Raw genomic sequence first — 13,791 nt, forward strand, 5'->3', positions numbered from 1 at the left:
TTTTATCTGAAAAAAGTGGAGCCCAAGGCCAATTAGGTTTTAGGAACCATCAATCATGTTAATTATAGTCAAGTTTGTATGTGTTTGCATTTTTCCACTCAAATGTATTATTTTTAAATACTCAACTTCTTCCAACTTATTTTTGTCAACTAAAGGTGAGAACATCCTTGGTGGCCAATGGTGTTCACTCTGAAAGCTATAGTCTAAGCAATCCTGATCTAGCTTCGGCATGTCACTTCGTGTTTTGAGATTTAGTTAGATTATTAGGCATGTCACTTCGTGTTTTGAGATTTTAGTTAGATTATTAGACGACTTTAAATATTTTGCCGAACTTTAAACCTTTAGTTAGTCTAGTTTGGTTCAACCACTCCTATTAAATTTAGTTTAAGGTTAGTTTACTTTGATTTTTTTTCTTGCTTTTAGCTATTATTATTTTAGATGAGACTAATTTAGGTTTTTTGAAAAAATTGACTAATTATGTGCAAGTGAAAATGAGATTTGGAATGGAGTAGGATGCTTACTGATATTTGTGTTAGGTTATGGGCGGCTTATTTACAACTTAGTCAACGGTTTTACATAGTAAAACTATATTTGGTAAATGACATATAAAATAAAATGTCATCAATAGTAAATAGCTATGTATAGTAAAAAGCTATATCTGGTAAAACTATATATATGGTAGATAGTTATATATAGTAGATGATTATATCTAAGCTAAACCATATATATATTCCCGATAGCTTTGAAAATGTACTTTCTATATTCTCTGTATTCTCTCTTACTGCACAAATTTGTAGTCATCAATACAAATCCTTTAGCCAATATTCTCTATCTTGTTCTTTGTGTTCATCTAGATCAAGTGTGTGCGTTGTTGTGCGATTCTAACAACTGGTATCAGAGCTAGCCAGAAGTCACCACGATCTGTGAAAATGGAAAGTTCAAAGATTGGAATTGAGAAGTTCAATGGATCCGATTTCGATTTCTGGAAGATGCAGATTGAAGATTATCTGTATCAGAAAGGTTTTCACGAACCCTTGTTGGGGGGTGATGTCGGATACCATGACCACAGAGCAATGGAAGCTCAAGGATCAACAAGCCTTAGGGCTGATCCGGTTGACGCTATCCAGAAACGTGGCGTTCAACATCATCAAAGAGAAGACAACGTCAGATTTGTTGAAGGTCCTGTCGAATATGTACGAAAAACTGTCGGCTATGAACAAGGTGTATTTGATGCGGAGATTGTTCAATCTATAGATGTCTGAAGGTGGATCTGTTGCTGATCATATAAATGAATTCAATATGATCGTAAGTCAACTGAGTTCAGTAGAAATTAATTTCAAGGATGAAATTAAAGCGTTGATTTTGATGTCATCTTTGCCCGAGTCGTGGGATACTGTTGTTGCCGCAATCAGCAGTTCCCGAAGATCTAATAAACTGAAGTTTGATGAAATTCGAGATGTAGTTCTCAGCGAAAGTATTCGCAAACGAGAAACTGAAAATTCATCTAGTAGTGCTCTCAGTGTTGACCAACGGGGAAGAAGTAAACCGAAGGGCGATCAAAATCAAAGAACCGAGAAAAATCTCCAAATAGACCAAACGTAATGTGTTGAAATTGTGGAGAAAAAGGTCACTTTTGGACAGGTTGTACAAAACCAAAGAGAAAGCAGAATCACAAATCTGGAGATGATGATGGTTCTATAAATTCAGCAGAAGACATTGGGGATGCTCTAATCCTCAGCGTGGACAGTTAGATTGAATCCTGGATTTTGGATTCAGGTGCATATTTTTATTCGTCTCCAAATAAAGAGTTGTTCCAGAATTTCAAGTCTGGAAATTTCGAGAAGGTGTATCTTGCCAACAACAAAGATTTGGAGATGAAAGGAAAAGGAGATGTCTGCATAAAAACTCCGGCAGGAAATCAGTGGACATTAAAGAATGTCAGATATATTCCTAGTCTCAAGAAGAACCGGATCTCTATTGGTTAGTTGGATAGCACAGGTTATGCAACAAAGTTAGGGAAGAGTTCGTGGAAGATTATGAAGGGTGCTACAGTGGTAGCACGTGGCTCAAAATCTGGAACCTTATACACCACTGTAGGGTGTATGAACATGTAGCTGCTGTTGCTGAGAGTGCTTCAAATTCAAGTCTATGGTACAATAGACTTGGACATATGAGCGTGAAAGGAATGGAGACGTTGGCTGCGAAAGGAGTTTTAGAATGTCAGAAATCTGTTGATGTGGGTCGTTATGAGAACTATGTTATGAGCAAGTAGAAACGAGTTAGCTTCACAAGGACTGCCAGAGAATTGAAGAAAGTGCGGTTGAAAATGATCCATACAGATATGGATCAAGGTTTCAAGACCACGAAGCAAGTGGGAGCTGAGCTTAAGTTGCAGGGAAACTCACTTAGTGATGTTGTAGTAGATACGCATGAAACTCCTGACACTACTACTGAGGAACCAAATGTTGAGCAAGGTTCCAAGACCACGAAGCAAGTGGGAGTTGAGTTTGAGTTGCAGGGAAACTCACCTAGTGATGTTGTAGCAGATACTCATGAAACTCCTAAGACTACTGTTGAGGAACCAGATGTGGAGTAAGGTTCTAAGACAACGAAGCAAGTGGGAGTTGAGGTTGAGTTGCGGAGAAAATCACCTAGTGATCTTGAAGCAGATACTCAACAAACTCCTAAGGTTGTTACAGAGGAACCAGCAGTAGAGCAAGCGACACCTGAACCGGTGTTGAAAAAATCATCCAGTAGTATCAGAGTACCAGATTGTATGTACCTTCGTTACACTATCTGTTGTTGAGTACCTTCGTTACACTATTTGTTGTTGATGAAAAAGAACCAGAGCCCTTTGATGAGGCCCTATAGTTGGAGGATACAACCAAGTGGGAGCAAACCATGGATGATGGGACGTCTAGGCTTCAAAAATGCGTTGTGCTGAGGTTGAGTACATGACAATAGCTGAAGCTGGAAAGAAGACGATATGGATGACTGACTATTTGGAAGAATTGGGCAAGAAGCAGCACGAAGAGATTCTTTATAGAGACAGTCAAAGTGTCATACAGTTGGTGAAGAATCCGGTCTATCATTTAAAGAGAAAACACAGAAGACGATACCATTTCACTTGCAAGTTAGTGAAAGATGCTGATGTGTTTGGAGAGGATAGATGGTGCAAAGAATCCAACAAACATGTTGACAAAATGTGTTGATGTTGAAATATTGAGGTTGTGCAAAGCCTCAATTGGTATGGTAACATGAAGATGCTCATGGTCGAGAATGAAATTCTACTGCTTATTTATAGCTTAGTCAACGGTTATACATAGTAAAGCTATATTTGGTAAATGACATATAAAGTAAAATGTCATAAATAGTAAATAGTTATTTATAGTAAAAAATTATATCTCGTAAAACTATATAGACAAATAGTTATATATAGTAGATGGTTATTCACGTAAAGATAGTAAATATCCCCTCTGACAGAGCTTTGAAAATGTACTTACTATATTCTCTACATTCTCTCTTACTGTACATATCTGTAGTCATTAATACAAATCCTTTAGCCAATATTCTCCTTGCATTTTCTCTATCCTGTTCTTTGTATTCATCTAGATCGAGTGTGTGCGTTGTTGTATGATCCTAACAACTTGGATTGAGGTAAATGATGTTGTTGTATGTTCTTAATTATAGCTATGTATGCATGCATTTTGTTTGCTATCGAATTGTTGTAGTGGTTGTGACTGTCCGAAAATGTTGTTTTGATTTGTTTATGAGACTTCTGACATATGTTTAATGAGATGGTATTTATGAAATAAAATTATCAGAGTTACTTGTTCGTGAATAGACCAAATTTACCATCGTGGTCATGGACTTGATAACTTATATTTTGGTTCCTAATAACAAACTAGATGGTAATAATTTTAATTTTTGACCATATGTTAGACGATTAGTGTTTTGAGGCACTACCACAAATTAGATGATAGGTGTTTTGCTATGTGTGTATGCATAGACAAGGGTGTGACAAAGAGGATTGTTAGATGTGTCGTGGGGCCTATGACCTCATTTTTTTATTTTGTTTCTACATTGTTAGTCTTTCCATTAGTTGTGAAATACATTTGCTTGGGTCTATGTCTACTAACATTTTTATTTTTATTAAAATTAAAATTTTGAATAAACGATTGAATAACTGGAACCAACCTATACAAAAAAAAAAAAATTACGGGTTGAAAAATTGACAACCTGAACAATTAAGTTAGGTCTAGAAAATATTCTAACCCACTAACACTAATGCTATCTAATGTAACGGCCCGAAATTTTCTACTTAATTTAAAGTCGCAACTGTATACCTACCATAAACATTAAATATGGAAGACTTCATTTAAATTCTATAAAACATAACCTTTATCTTAAAACATAGTCATGGACTTGCGTGTTTCTAAAACATCTTCAAAACGACATAACAAAAGACTAAATAAAATAAATAAGCGTTTAAGTTAAAAACATCTTATATTAGCCTAAGTCTAAGAAAATAAATACCACTATCCTATGCATGTGTCATGGTCTCGAGTTGCTATGTCGTCGTCATCCGTACAAGAATGTCTTGCCTTAACCTGAAAAATGTAGTAGCATATAGCTTAAGTATTTAAAGAAATACTCAGCAAGTGATCCCACTATTGGGGTTAAATGCAAGAACATGCGAATGCAATGACGGGACTTATCTTTTCAATCTATTTTCATACGGTATTGTCCTAACGGGTAATTTGGACGTGTACCATATACTCTACACACAACCCATACGTGCAAGTATGGGCTCACCAGTCAGTTCGCACACCACTAGGCCACTTTCCTTGTCGGGTGAGCATACTTTGGGAGCTCCTTAGGCCGGACACCTGTTAGAACTAGTAACAGTCACGACAGTGCTATGCAAAACATAACGAATGTACCCCTGCCATTGGATGTACGCATCCGTACCCTCGTGATGGAATAGGGGTATCCCCCAAATGCATGAGCGCACATAATGCATGAGGTCCCCAATATTTTTACTTTTATCATTAATGAATATAACTCCGCTATCATCTTTCATGCTTAACATGTCATTTCTCATTTTTTCAGTTTACGTATCATACATAATCCTAACGGGGTTACATCTCATTTCATTTATCGTGATATCATGTCATTCATAACATGTTGTATATATACAATTTAGAAAACATAACATAACGCTCCATGCTTTTAACATGTCATTTCATAACGTGCAATTCATACAATAATTACCTCAATGGTCACACAAAACAATCTAAACATAACATATCACATCACAATATATCATATCATAATTATGTCATATCGTAAACACTTTGTGGTCATATCATTCCCTAACTTATCATAGTCTTAATGTTCTTACACTTATCACAGTCAGAGCGAGGTTGATGTAGGTTGTTTGATCTCTTGAAATTTTTAATATGTTTTGTGGTTGCAGCTCAGTCTGACCTTCCACGTCAGATACAATTTCTTGAGGTTATTAGTGAGTGAGTTTCTTTGTATCATGAGTAGTCTATGACTCTCGAAAAAGCTTGATTGGTATTACTGAGATATTAAACACAATGGATGATTTTTAAATCATTGGAGGAATTAAGAAACTCAGCAACAACAACTACAATACATGGGCAACATGCATGATGTCTTAGAAACTGTCGTCAGAAGAGGATTCTAACGACGCCTTGCGCAAATGGATAATCGAAGCAGACAAAGCAATGTTTGCCTTGAAGACCACAATCAGAGAAGAGATGTTAGAGCATATTTGGGATGACAAGACACCGAAAGAACTATGGGACACGTTCGTGATATTGTTCTCAAAGAAGAACGATACGAGGCTACAACTTATGGAGAATGAGTTGTTATCAATTTCACAACGTGACATGACGATTGCTCAGTACTTTCACAAACTCAAGTCGATATGCCGAAAAATTATTGAACTAAACTCGTAGTCCGCCATTGGAGAAGCTTAAATGAAGAGGATAATTATCCATTAATTGCAACTAGAAGAAAGTATTACCAGGCTTGGATAACATTGAAGAAATTCTTCCACAGAAGACGATGGAGCAAACTATACACATTTGCTTAAGTGTGGATGTGCCTGGAGATTTGAGTGACACTAATGTTAGTGAGCAAGAAGTGACTTAATCAAGTGAACTCGGTGAAAAGGAAATGGCGCCTCAACAACTTAGATGGTCAGAAAGAATCCATAAGCCAAATCCAAAATATGTCAATACAGCTATTATAGAAGACAAAGTTAAAGAGTCAGAGACGTATGAATAGACATCGTCAAATACGGCTTGGCAGTAGGCAATGGATAAAGAAATTATAGCATTAGAGCAACATCAAACTTGGAAACTAGTGACAAAACTAGGAGATATCAAATCCATCTTTTGCAAGTGGATTTACGAAATAAAGTGTATTATGGATGGATAAATCGAGAGATACAAGACTCAGATTGTAGATTCAAGGTTCTCTCAACAATATGGACTAGACTATGATGAAACGTTTAGTCCAATAGTGAAGATCACTATTGTACAGGTTCCTCCAACACTTGCATAGAGAGTTAAACAGATTAATATGAAGAATGCTTACTTGCATAGAGAGTTAAACAGAGAGATTTGCATTGACCAACCGAAGGAATTTGAAATGGAGTTGGAATCATTAGTCAGTACATATAAAGTTTAAAGAAGCCTCATTTGGATGCGACTCGACGGATCATGAGATATGTCAAAGGTACAATCGATTATGATCTTTTGTACAAAAGAAGCAAAGACTGCAGGCTAGCTAGATATCGTGATGCTGACTATGCAGGATATCATGCTACCCGAAGATCAAGCGTAGGGTATGTATTCAAGTTCAATTTGGAAATAATTTCTTGGTGTAGCAGAAGACAACCAATAATTTCTGGCTGAAACTCTTAATGAAGAATTTGCAACAAAAAGTTTACTATCCGATACCACTTCATTGCGACAACCAATCTGCGGTTCGTCTAGTAGAAAATTTGATGTTTCATGGTAGAACAAAGCATGTGGAGGTGCACCATCATTTTATTAGAGACAAAGCCTTGAAGAAATAATACAGATGACCAAGTGGTAGACTTGTCTACAAAAGGGCTGAATATCGAACGATGAATGAGGGCTTTTGATGTCAACTCAATATGAAACGACGAATGAGGACAAGTGTTGAGAGAGAGTGATAAAATATCATTACTAGCCCAATAAGATCAAGCCCAATAATCATACGAGCAAATTGTTTGTGTACTTTATATTAAAATAACTTAGGTATTTTAGGAATAAAGATGTATTTTAGGAAAATGAATTAGATATTTTAAAAATAAAATGAGTAGATATTTTAGGAAAATGATTTAACTATTTTAAAAATAAAGATACCTAATTAATTAAGGAAAATTATTTAGGTATTTTACGAACAAATGGTTAGATATTTTAGGAAGAAATTGTGTAGTTTCTAGAGCGTGTTTTGTAATCTCTTTTGGATTGCAAGTGTTTCCTACCAAGAGTTGTGTTCAACAGACAACTGTTCCCAAGGCCGCATCACACAATCCAATATAATTCACATGCTCAGAGAGAGGTAATTACTACAATTCTCATGCATATAAATAAATTTGACGATGGTACTACCAGTACTTGCACGGACGGGTCAAATGAGGCATAACCAAAATGTATGGTGCTACTAATACTAGCATGGATTACTTGGAGGGACGTAACGCGGCATAACCAAATTTCACCCCATTGATTTAGAAGGATAAAAAGGGGAAAACGGCTCATACTATGATACTTGCATACACCAAACAAGGGTGAAACTTCTCGGATTGAGGCTTAAAATCTAAGAAAACATTGTGTGGCTGTAGTTTAGTGGTGAGAATTCCACGTTGTGGCCGTGGAGACCTGGGCTCGAATCCCAGCAGCCACAATTATTTTTTCAGGAGTTTGAAAACTGAACATATCTGTATGTTTAGGTACTCACAAGGACTTGGGACGTCGTGAGAGTGGAAGACACACTAGAATGGAGTCACAATTAGACGAAATATCAAAGAGGAAGATGTTACTGGTTGGATATGAATCCGAGTCGGGTGACTAGTTAACAACCGAGCTTCAGCTCAAATCTACAAAGCCAAGACCCGCCTGCATCAAACACATCTTCGACCCAAGCAACCTGCGCCTGCAGCAACCCGTGCCTCAACCCGACTCGACCTACACATGCGTCAGTGTCTCGTTGCGCAACGTGTCACACATGCAACCAAAAATCCTCTCAGCTTACACGACTCAGTCGGACCCGCCTGCATCAAACACATCTTCGACCCAAGCAACCTGCGCCTGCAGCAACCCGTGCCTCAACCCGACTCGACCTACACATGCGTCAGTGTCTCGTTGCGCAACGTGTCACACATGCAACCAAAAATCCTCTCAGCTTACACGACTCAGTCGGCTCAACTTCAGTTCGGCTCTGCGGCTCAAAAATTAGTCCCCCAACTCGATAAAAGGTATTTTGTCCAATTTTCACCATTCCGACCATCCCAAATTTGATTTTGATTCTAATTTAAGGTAATTGAGGTTATTATAATGCCTTGTTTCACAAATTCATGTTAAATTCTATTAGAATTTTGAAATACTAACGAAATGAGATGGACATCTTAATAGGAAACGACTAGTGGTGATAATTGGAGCAAATTTGAGGAACAGAAGACAAGCGTACTCTAATTTAGGGAAACATCAGCTAAGGCCAACAAGTAAGTGACCTTACTATCGGATAGGTTGGACGACTTGTTTAATGTATGACTACATGTGCCTAGTAGCCCCTACTCCTGTCATTTATGTTTTATATTTATGATGCTATGATTATATTATATGATAACATATGATGTATAACGTATGATGACGTGAATGAGTTATATGATAATGCCAAATGATATTATATGATGTTTTTATATGATGCATGACAACATGACCATGTAAGATATAAGATTATGAAATTCCTTAATATGATGTTATTTTCATATTAAGATGAAATGCATGTTTTAAATCTCATGCTGATTATGATGATGATTTTCCTAGGACACAACCCTAGTTAGTGTTAATGATGAAGAATGTACGAAGACTATTGCACGTATATTACTTATAGTAATATGTGAACAGAACTTTAGGGTTGTGTCACAAATATATTTTAAAGATGAGAAACTATAGGAACCTCATGCATTTTGTGTGTACATAATTATTGGCTACTTCCCCGTTTACGATTATGGGTACCGATGGCTACCTTTTCTTGAACTCCCTAACTTCCTTCTCTCCTTTCCTTTTCTTTCTTTCTTTCTTTTTTTTTTTTTTTTTTCGTAATTTTTCACATTACCTTATTGGTATCCTCAATTTGATTCCACCATATATATCAAGTTGGACGGATCGGGTTATATTTTAAAAGTCTTCCTAATTTCACGGAGATGGATCAAGGCTGACGCTGCAATTCTATTAACCGATCATAAGGAAGGACTTGGGTCCACATGGGTAGCTAGCTCTTCTATTTTGTGCAGAATCAAATCAAGGTTACTGTGGCAATTTTGTAAACTGGTCTCGAAAGAGACTTGAGACATCATATGTAGTTTCATAAGAGTGAGTGTTTCTAATGAGTATAGAAACAGATCGAGGCTAACGTAGTAATTTTGTAAACCGGTCCTAGAAGACGGACTTGGTACTACACATATAATTGTCTTAAAATGAAGTGTTTCTATTGTATGTAAAAACCGTAACGATCCGAAATTTTCTACTTAATTTAAGGTCACTACTGTATACGTACCATACACATTGAATGCGAAAGACTTCATTTAAATTCTATAAAACATAACCCTTGTCTTAAACACAGCCATGGAGTTACGTGTTTCGAAAACATCTTTAAAACGACACAACAAAAGACTAAATAAAATAAATAAGCGTTCAAGTTAAAAACATCCTATTTTAACCTAAGTCTAAGAAAATAAATACCACTATCCTATGCATGTGCCATGATCTCGAGTTGTGATGCCATACAGGAATGCCTTGCCTTAACCTGAAATATGTAGTAGCACATAGCTTGAGTATTTAAAGAAATACTCCGTAAGTAATCTCACTATTGGGGGTTAAATGCAAGAACATGTGAATGCAATGACGGGACCTATCATTTCAATCTATTTTTCTACGGTACTGTCCTAACAGGTAATTTGGACGTGTACCATATACTCTACACACAGCCCATACGTGTGGGTATGGGCTCACCAGTCAGTTTGCACACCGCTGGGCCACCTTATATGTCGGGCGAGAATACACTGGGACGCTCCCTTGGCCGGACACCCGTTAGAACTAGTAACCGTCACGACAGCGATATGCAAAACATAACGATCGTTGTCTTGCCATTGGATGTACGCGTCTGTATACTCGTGATGAGCACACATAATGCATGAGGTCCCCAACATTTCTACTTGAATATAACCCCGCTATCATCTTTCATGTTTAACATGTCATTTCTCATTTTTCAGTCTATGTATCATACATAATCCTAACGGGTTACATTTCATTTCATTTATCGTGATATCATGTCATTCATAACATACTGTATACATACGATTTAGAAAACATAACATAACGCTCCATGCCTTTAACATGTCGTTCCATAACGTGCAATTCATACAACAATTATCTCAATGATCACACAAAACAATCTAAAAATAACATATCACATCACAATATATCATATCATAAACATGTCATATCGTAAACACTTCGTGTTCAAACCGTTCCCTAACTTATCATAGCCTTAACGTTCTTATACCTATCACAGTCATATCATTTCGTGAATGTACCTTAGTCATACCATCACAAAAACGTATCCGAACGCTATCGTTCTATCAATCTATCACAAACCTATCCCTAACTCATATCCTAACCCTATTCTATCATCAATCTCCCTTATTCATAGCACTCCGGTATGTAACCTAACCTTAACGTTTCATGAACGCATCTTACTCCTACGTTAGATTTCGCTTTGTGCATCCTTCTCGTATCCTATCTCAAACATATCCTTGAACACATCGTACCCTAATTATTATCATACAATTCACATATTATAATATAACATAAACATAATATAAGCATACCGATTCACAGATAATTCACACATATCAGTTATATGACACGTGCAGAACCACAGACACGTGTCAACATCAAATATAACCATGTCGATAGTAAGATCACTAGCCTGGTTAACTTAAGTTGTTGTCACGAATAAATCGTTAATGAAAGTTCGATTCGGTCTTTTGAAATCCAAGTCAACCTATGTGAGCCCATTACATCAATTTCAGGTTTGAACTTTATAAAATTATTTCTCTAATTTATATCCAGGGTTACTTTTGTATAAAAAAAAAAGTAGATAGAGTTATTTCAAGTAAAAAAAATGTAATAGAGTTATTTCAAGTTATTCTGAGTTTCAATGTACTTTTCTCTCCATAGTTAGTTTGTGGTTTTTAATTCCTGAATCTTCCTTTTTTATCTGTATTTACTAGTTGCTTCTCAATTTTGTTATCATAGTGGATCTAAGTTTTCACATCTTTCTTTATCTTAGTGTTTCTTGTTAACAAATTTTTTTCGTCATTCTATTTTTAATTTATTCATTTACTAGAATGAGTATAAATGATTGATATTTAGTTTCTGATTCAAATCTTTCCTTATCTTCGTGTTTCCTGTTAACAAAATTGTGATTTCTAAAAAAGAAATATGATAAAAGAAAAAGAAGATTTAATATATAATCCTAATTTAATAAAGATCTAACTGGTTGTGATTTCTAAAAAAGAAATATGATAAAAAAAAAAATTAATATATAATTAGATCTATTCTCAGGTGAATCTCAACTCAATAAAAGTCATTCTCATTTTTTTTTCTTAAGTAAACCGGATAATTGTTGTTTTTTTTTTTCTTTTTGCAGTAAAAGGATGGGTTGAAGAGAACTAATTGTGGGAAGGGATGAGAGGTTAGTGGAGAGTGGCAGGGAAAAAGTTGTATTTTTGTTTATTTATTTATTTATTATTATTATTATTTAACTATTTTTTTTATAATTATTTCTATTTATTTCTTTATTTCTTTATTTATAATTTATTTTTTTTATCTTTTTATTTTTTGGACTATTACATCTGATTTGGCTTAAAAAAAATAACTCTAAGATATTAAATCAGAATAGTTTGAACTCATTCTCTCTAAGTCTTTTACTTTTTGTTCATCGACTCAAACGGCTACTAAATCAACACACGATAATCATAAATCCCAATTCAAATATTTCAATCCGAACACAAATTACAAAACCTCAAACTTCATAAATTCAAACATATAAAAATCAAGAACGAAACCTTCTTCAAAAGTAACACGGATTTGAATCAAATTGACACCAAACTTAAGCCACAAGTCATAATTACAAGAAAACAAAAACACATGAAAAACAACCCAAATCAAATAGAGTGAATTCTTCCCCAAAAGCAATGGTTTTTCCAGTGTATCCAAATAGATTTCAAACATCTTTTTTTGTTTGTTATTGTGTAGTGGTTCATATGTTGAATATATATTCAATCCCACCACCCACCACCCACCACAATAAGGTCAAAGAGAGTGGCTTCTACTTGGAATTGTTTTTTGGTCATCCTTTTTAGGCTTCATAATTGAAACCAGGAGGCTGCTTAGACTCTCCCATATAAAACCCATTAACCTTTTCACAAAGTCAATTCTAAAACCAAATCTTTTGTGTATCTTTCTAATTATTTAATGTTATCAATTTCAAAACCCTTAATTAATTAATTAAGTAATTGTTTGGTTTCTTACCATAATTATATTGGTAGGCCTGCCACTCACCACTATGCAACATGTCTGGAATTTTTGAGCCACCCATAGTTGCCTCTTAAAAGTATAAATAATCAACTTTTCTAGATATTAATTGGATGATAATGTTTGAGTTTTGGGAAGAATGTTCAACTATAAATTTGGTGGGGATATAGTTTTTGTTGATATGACCAATATCCCACGTTAGCTAATTAAGAAGAAGATAATAAATACATAATTATAGAACATTATCTTGCGAAGATTATTTGATGATTTAGAGGCGGTTTGGTTTAAAGTTTTGTTTATGATAGCTACTCACCAGTAAAATGTTCTTATAAATAAATAATATTTTTATTTAATTCCATGAGTCCTTCCGCTATAAAATGAGCTTTCCGAACAAATCACTCTCCCAAACATGCATCATTCATTGAACTAATAGATATTTTAAGAATAAGGTTACCTAATTTACGTGCATCATTCATTGAACTAACAGATATTTCACCATTCCTAACGACAACAAGAATAATATTTTTTTATTACAAAATAACGTAAGACTAAGTTCAGAAGCTAGCAAACAAATAAGCTAAAATGAAATTTCAAATACTTTTTAATAATGTTTTACAATTTTTATTTTTTGTTGTAGTCTTTTGGTTTGTTAAATGGTCTATTCTTAGAAAGCAACTATTAGGAAATTTCAAATAGAACATCTATCATTATAGTTCTTTCTCACATAGTTTTCAAACTTGTCAAACTAGCTCAAATTCCTTATCCTCAAACACTTGTAAATGATTTTTAAATCTTATAAACAAATCAAATAAAATTTTAATGTACACGATCGGATAACAACGCTATAAAAAGTCAACCACATCAATTTTACATGTTACTTATGATAATTAACCAAAAATTTAAA

At 35.0% G+C, this 13,791-nt stretch overlaps 1 non-coding gene across 1 annotated transcript; it reads left to right on the forward strand.

Moving 5' to 3' along the window:
* The first annotated feature begins 7,896 nt into the window (after positions 1-7,896).
* TRNAH-GUG lies at positions 7,897-7,968 on the forward strand. Its single transcript has one exon. It is a non-coding gene; the product is annotated as a tRNA-His (tRNA).
* The last annotated feature ends 5,823 nt before the right edge of the window (positions 7,969-13,791 follow it).

The sequence above is a fragment of the Cucurbita pepo genome, chromosome LG04 (assembly GCF_002806865.2).
Source record: "Cucurbita pepo subsp. pepo cultivar mu-cu-16 chromosome LG04, ASM280686v2, whole genome shotgun sequence".
Classification (NCBI taxonomy): domain Eukaryota; kingdom Viridiplantae; phylum Streptophyta; class Magnoliopsida; order Cucurbitales; family Cucurbitaceae; genus Cucurbita; species Cucurbita pepo.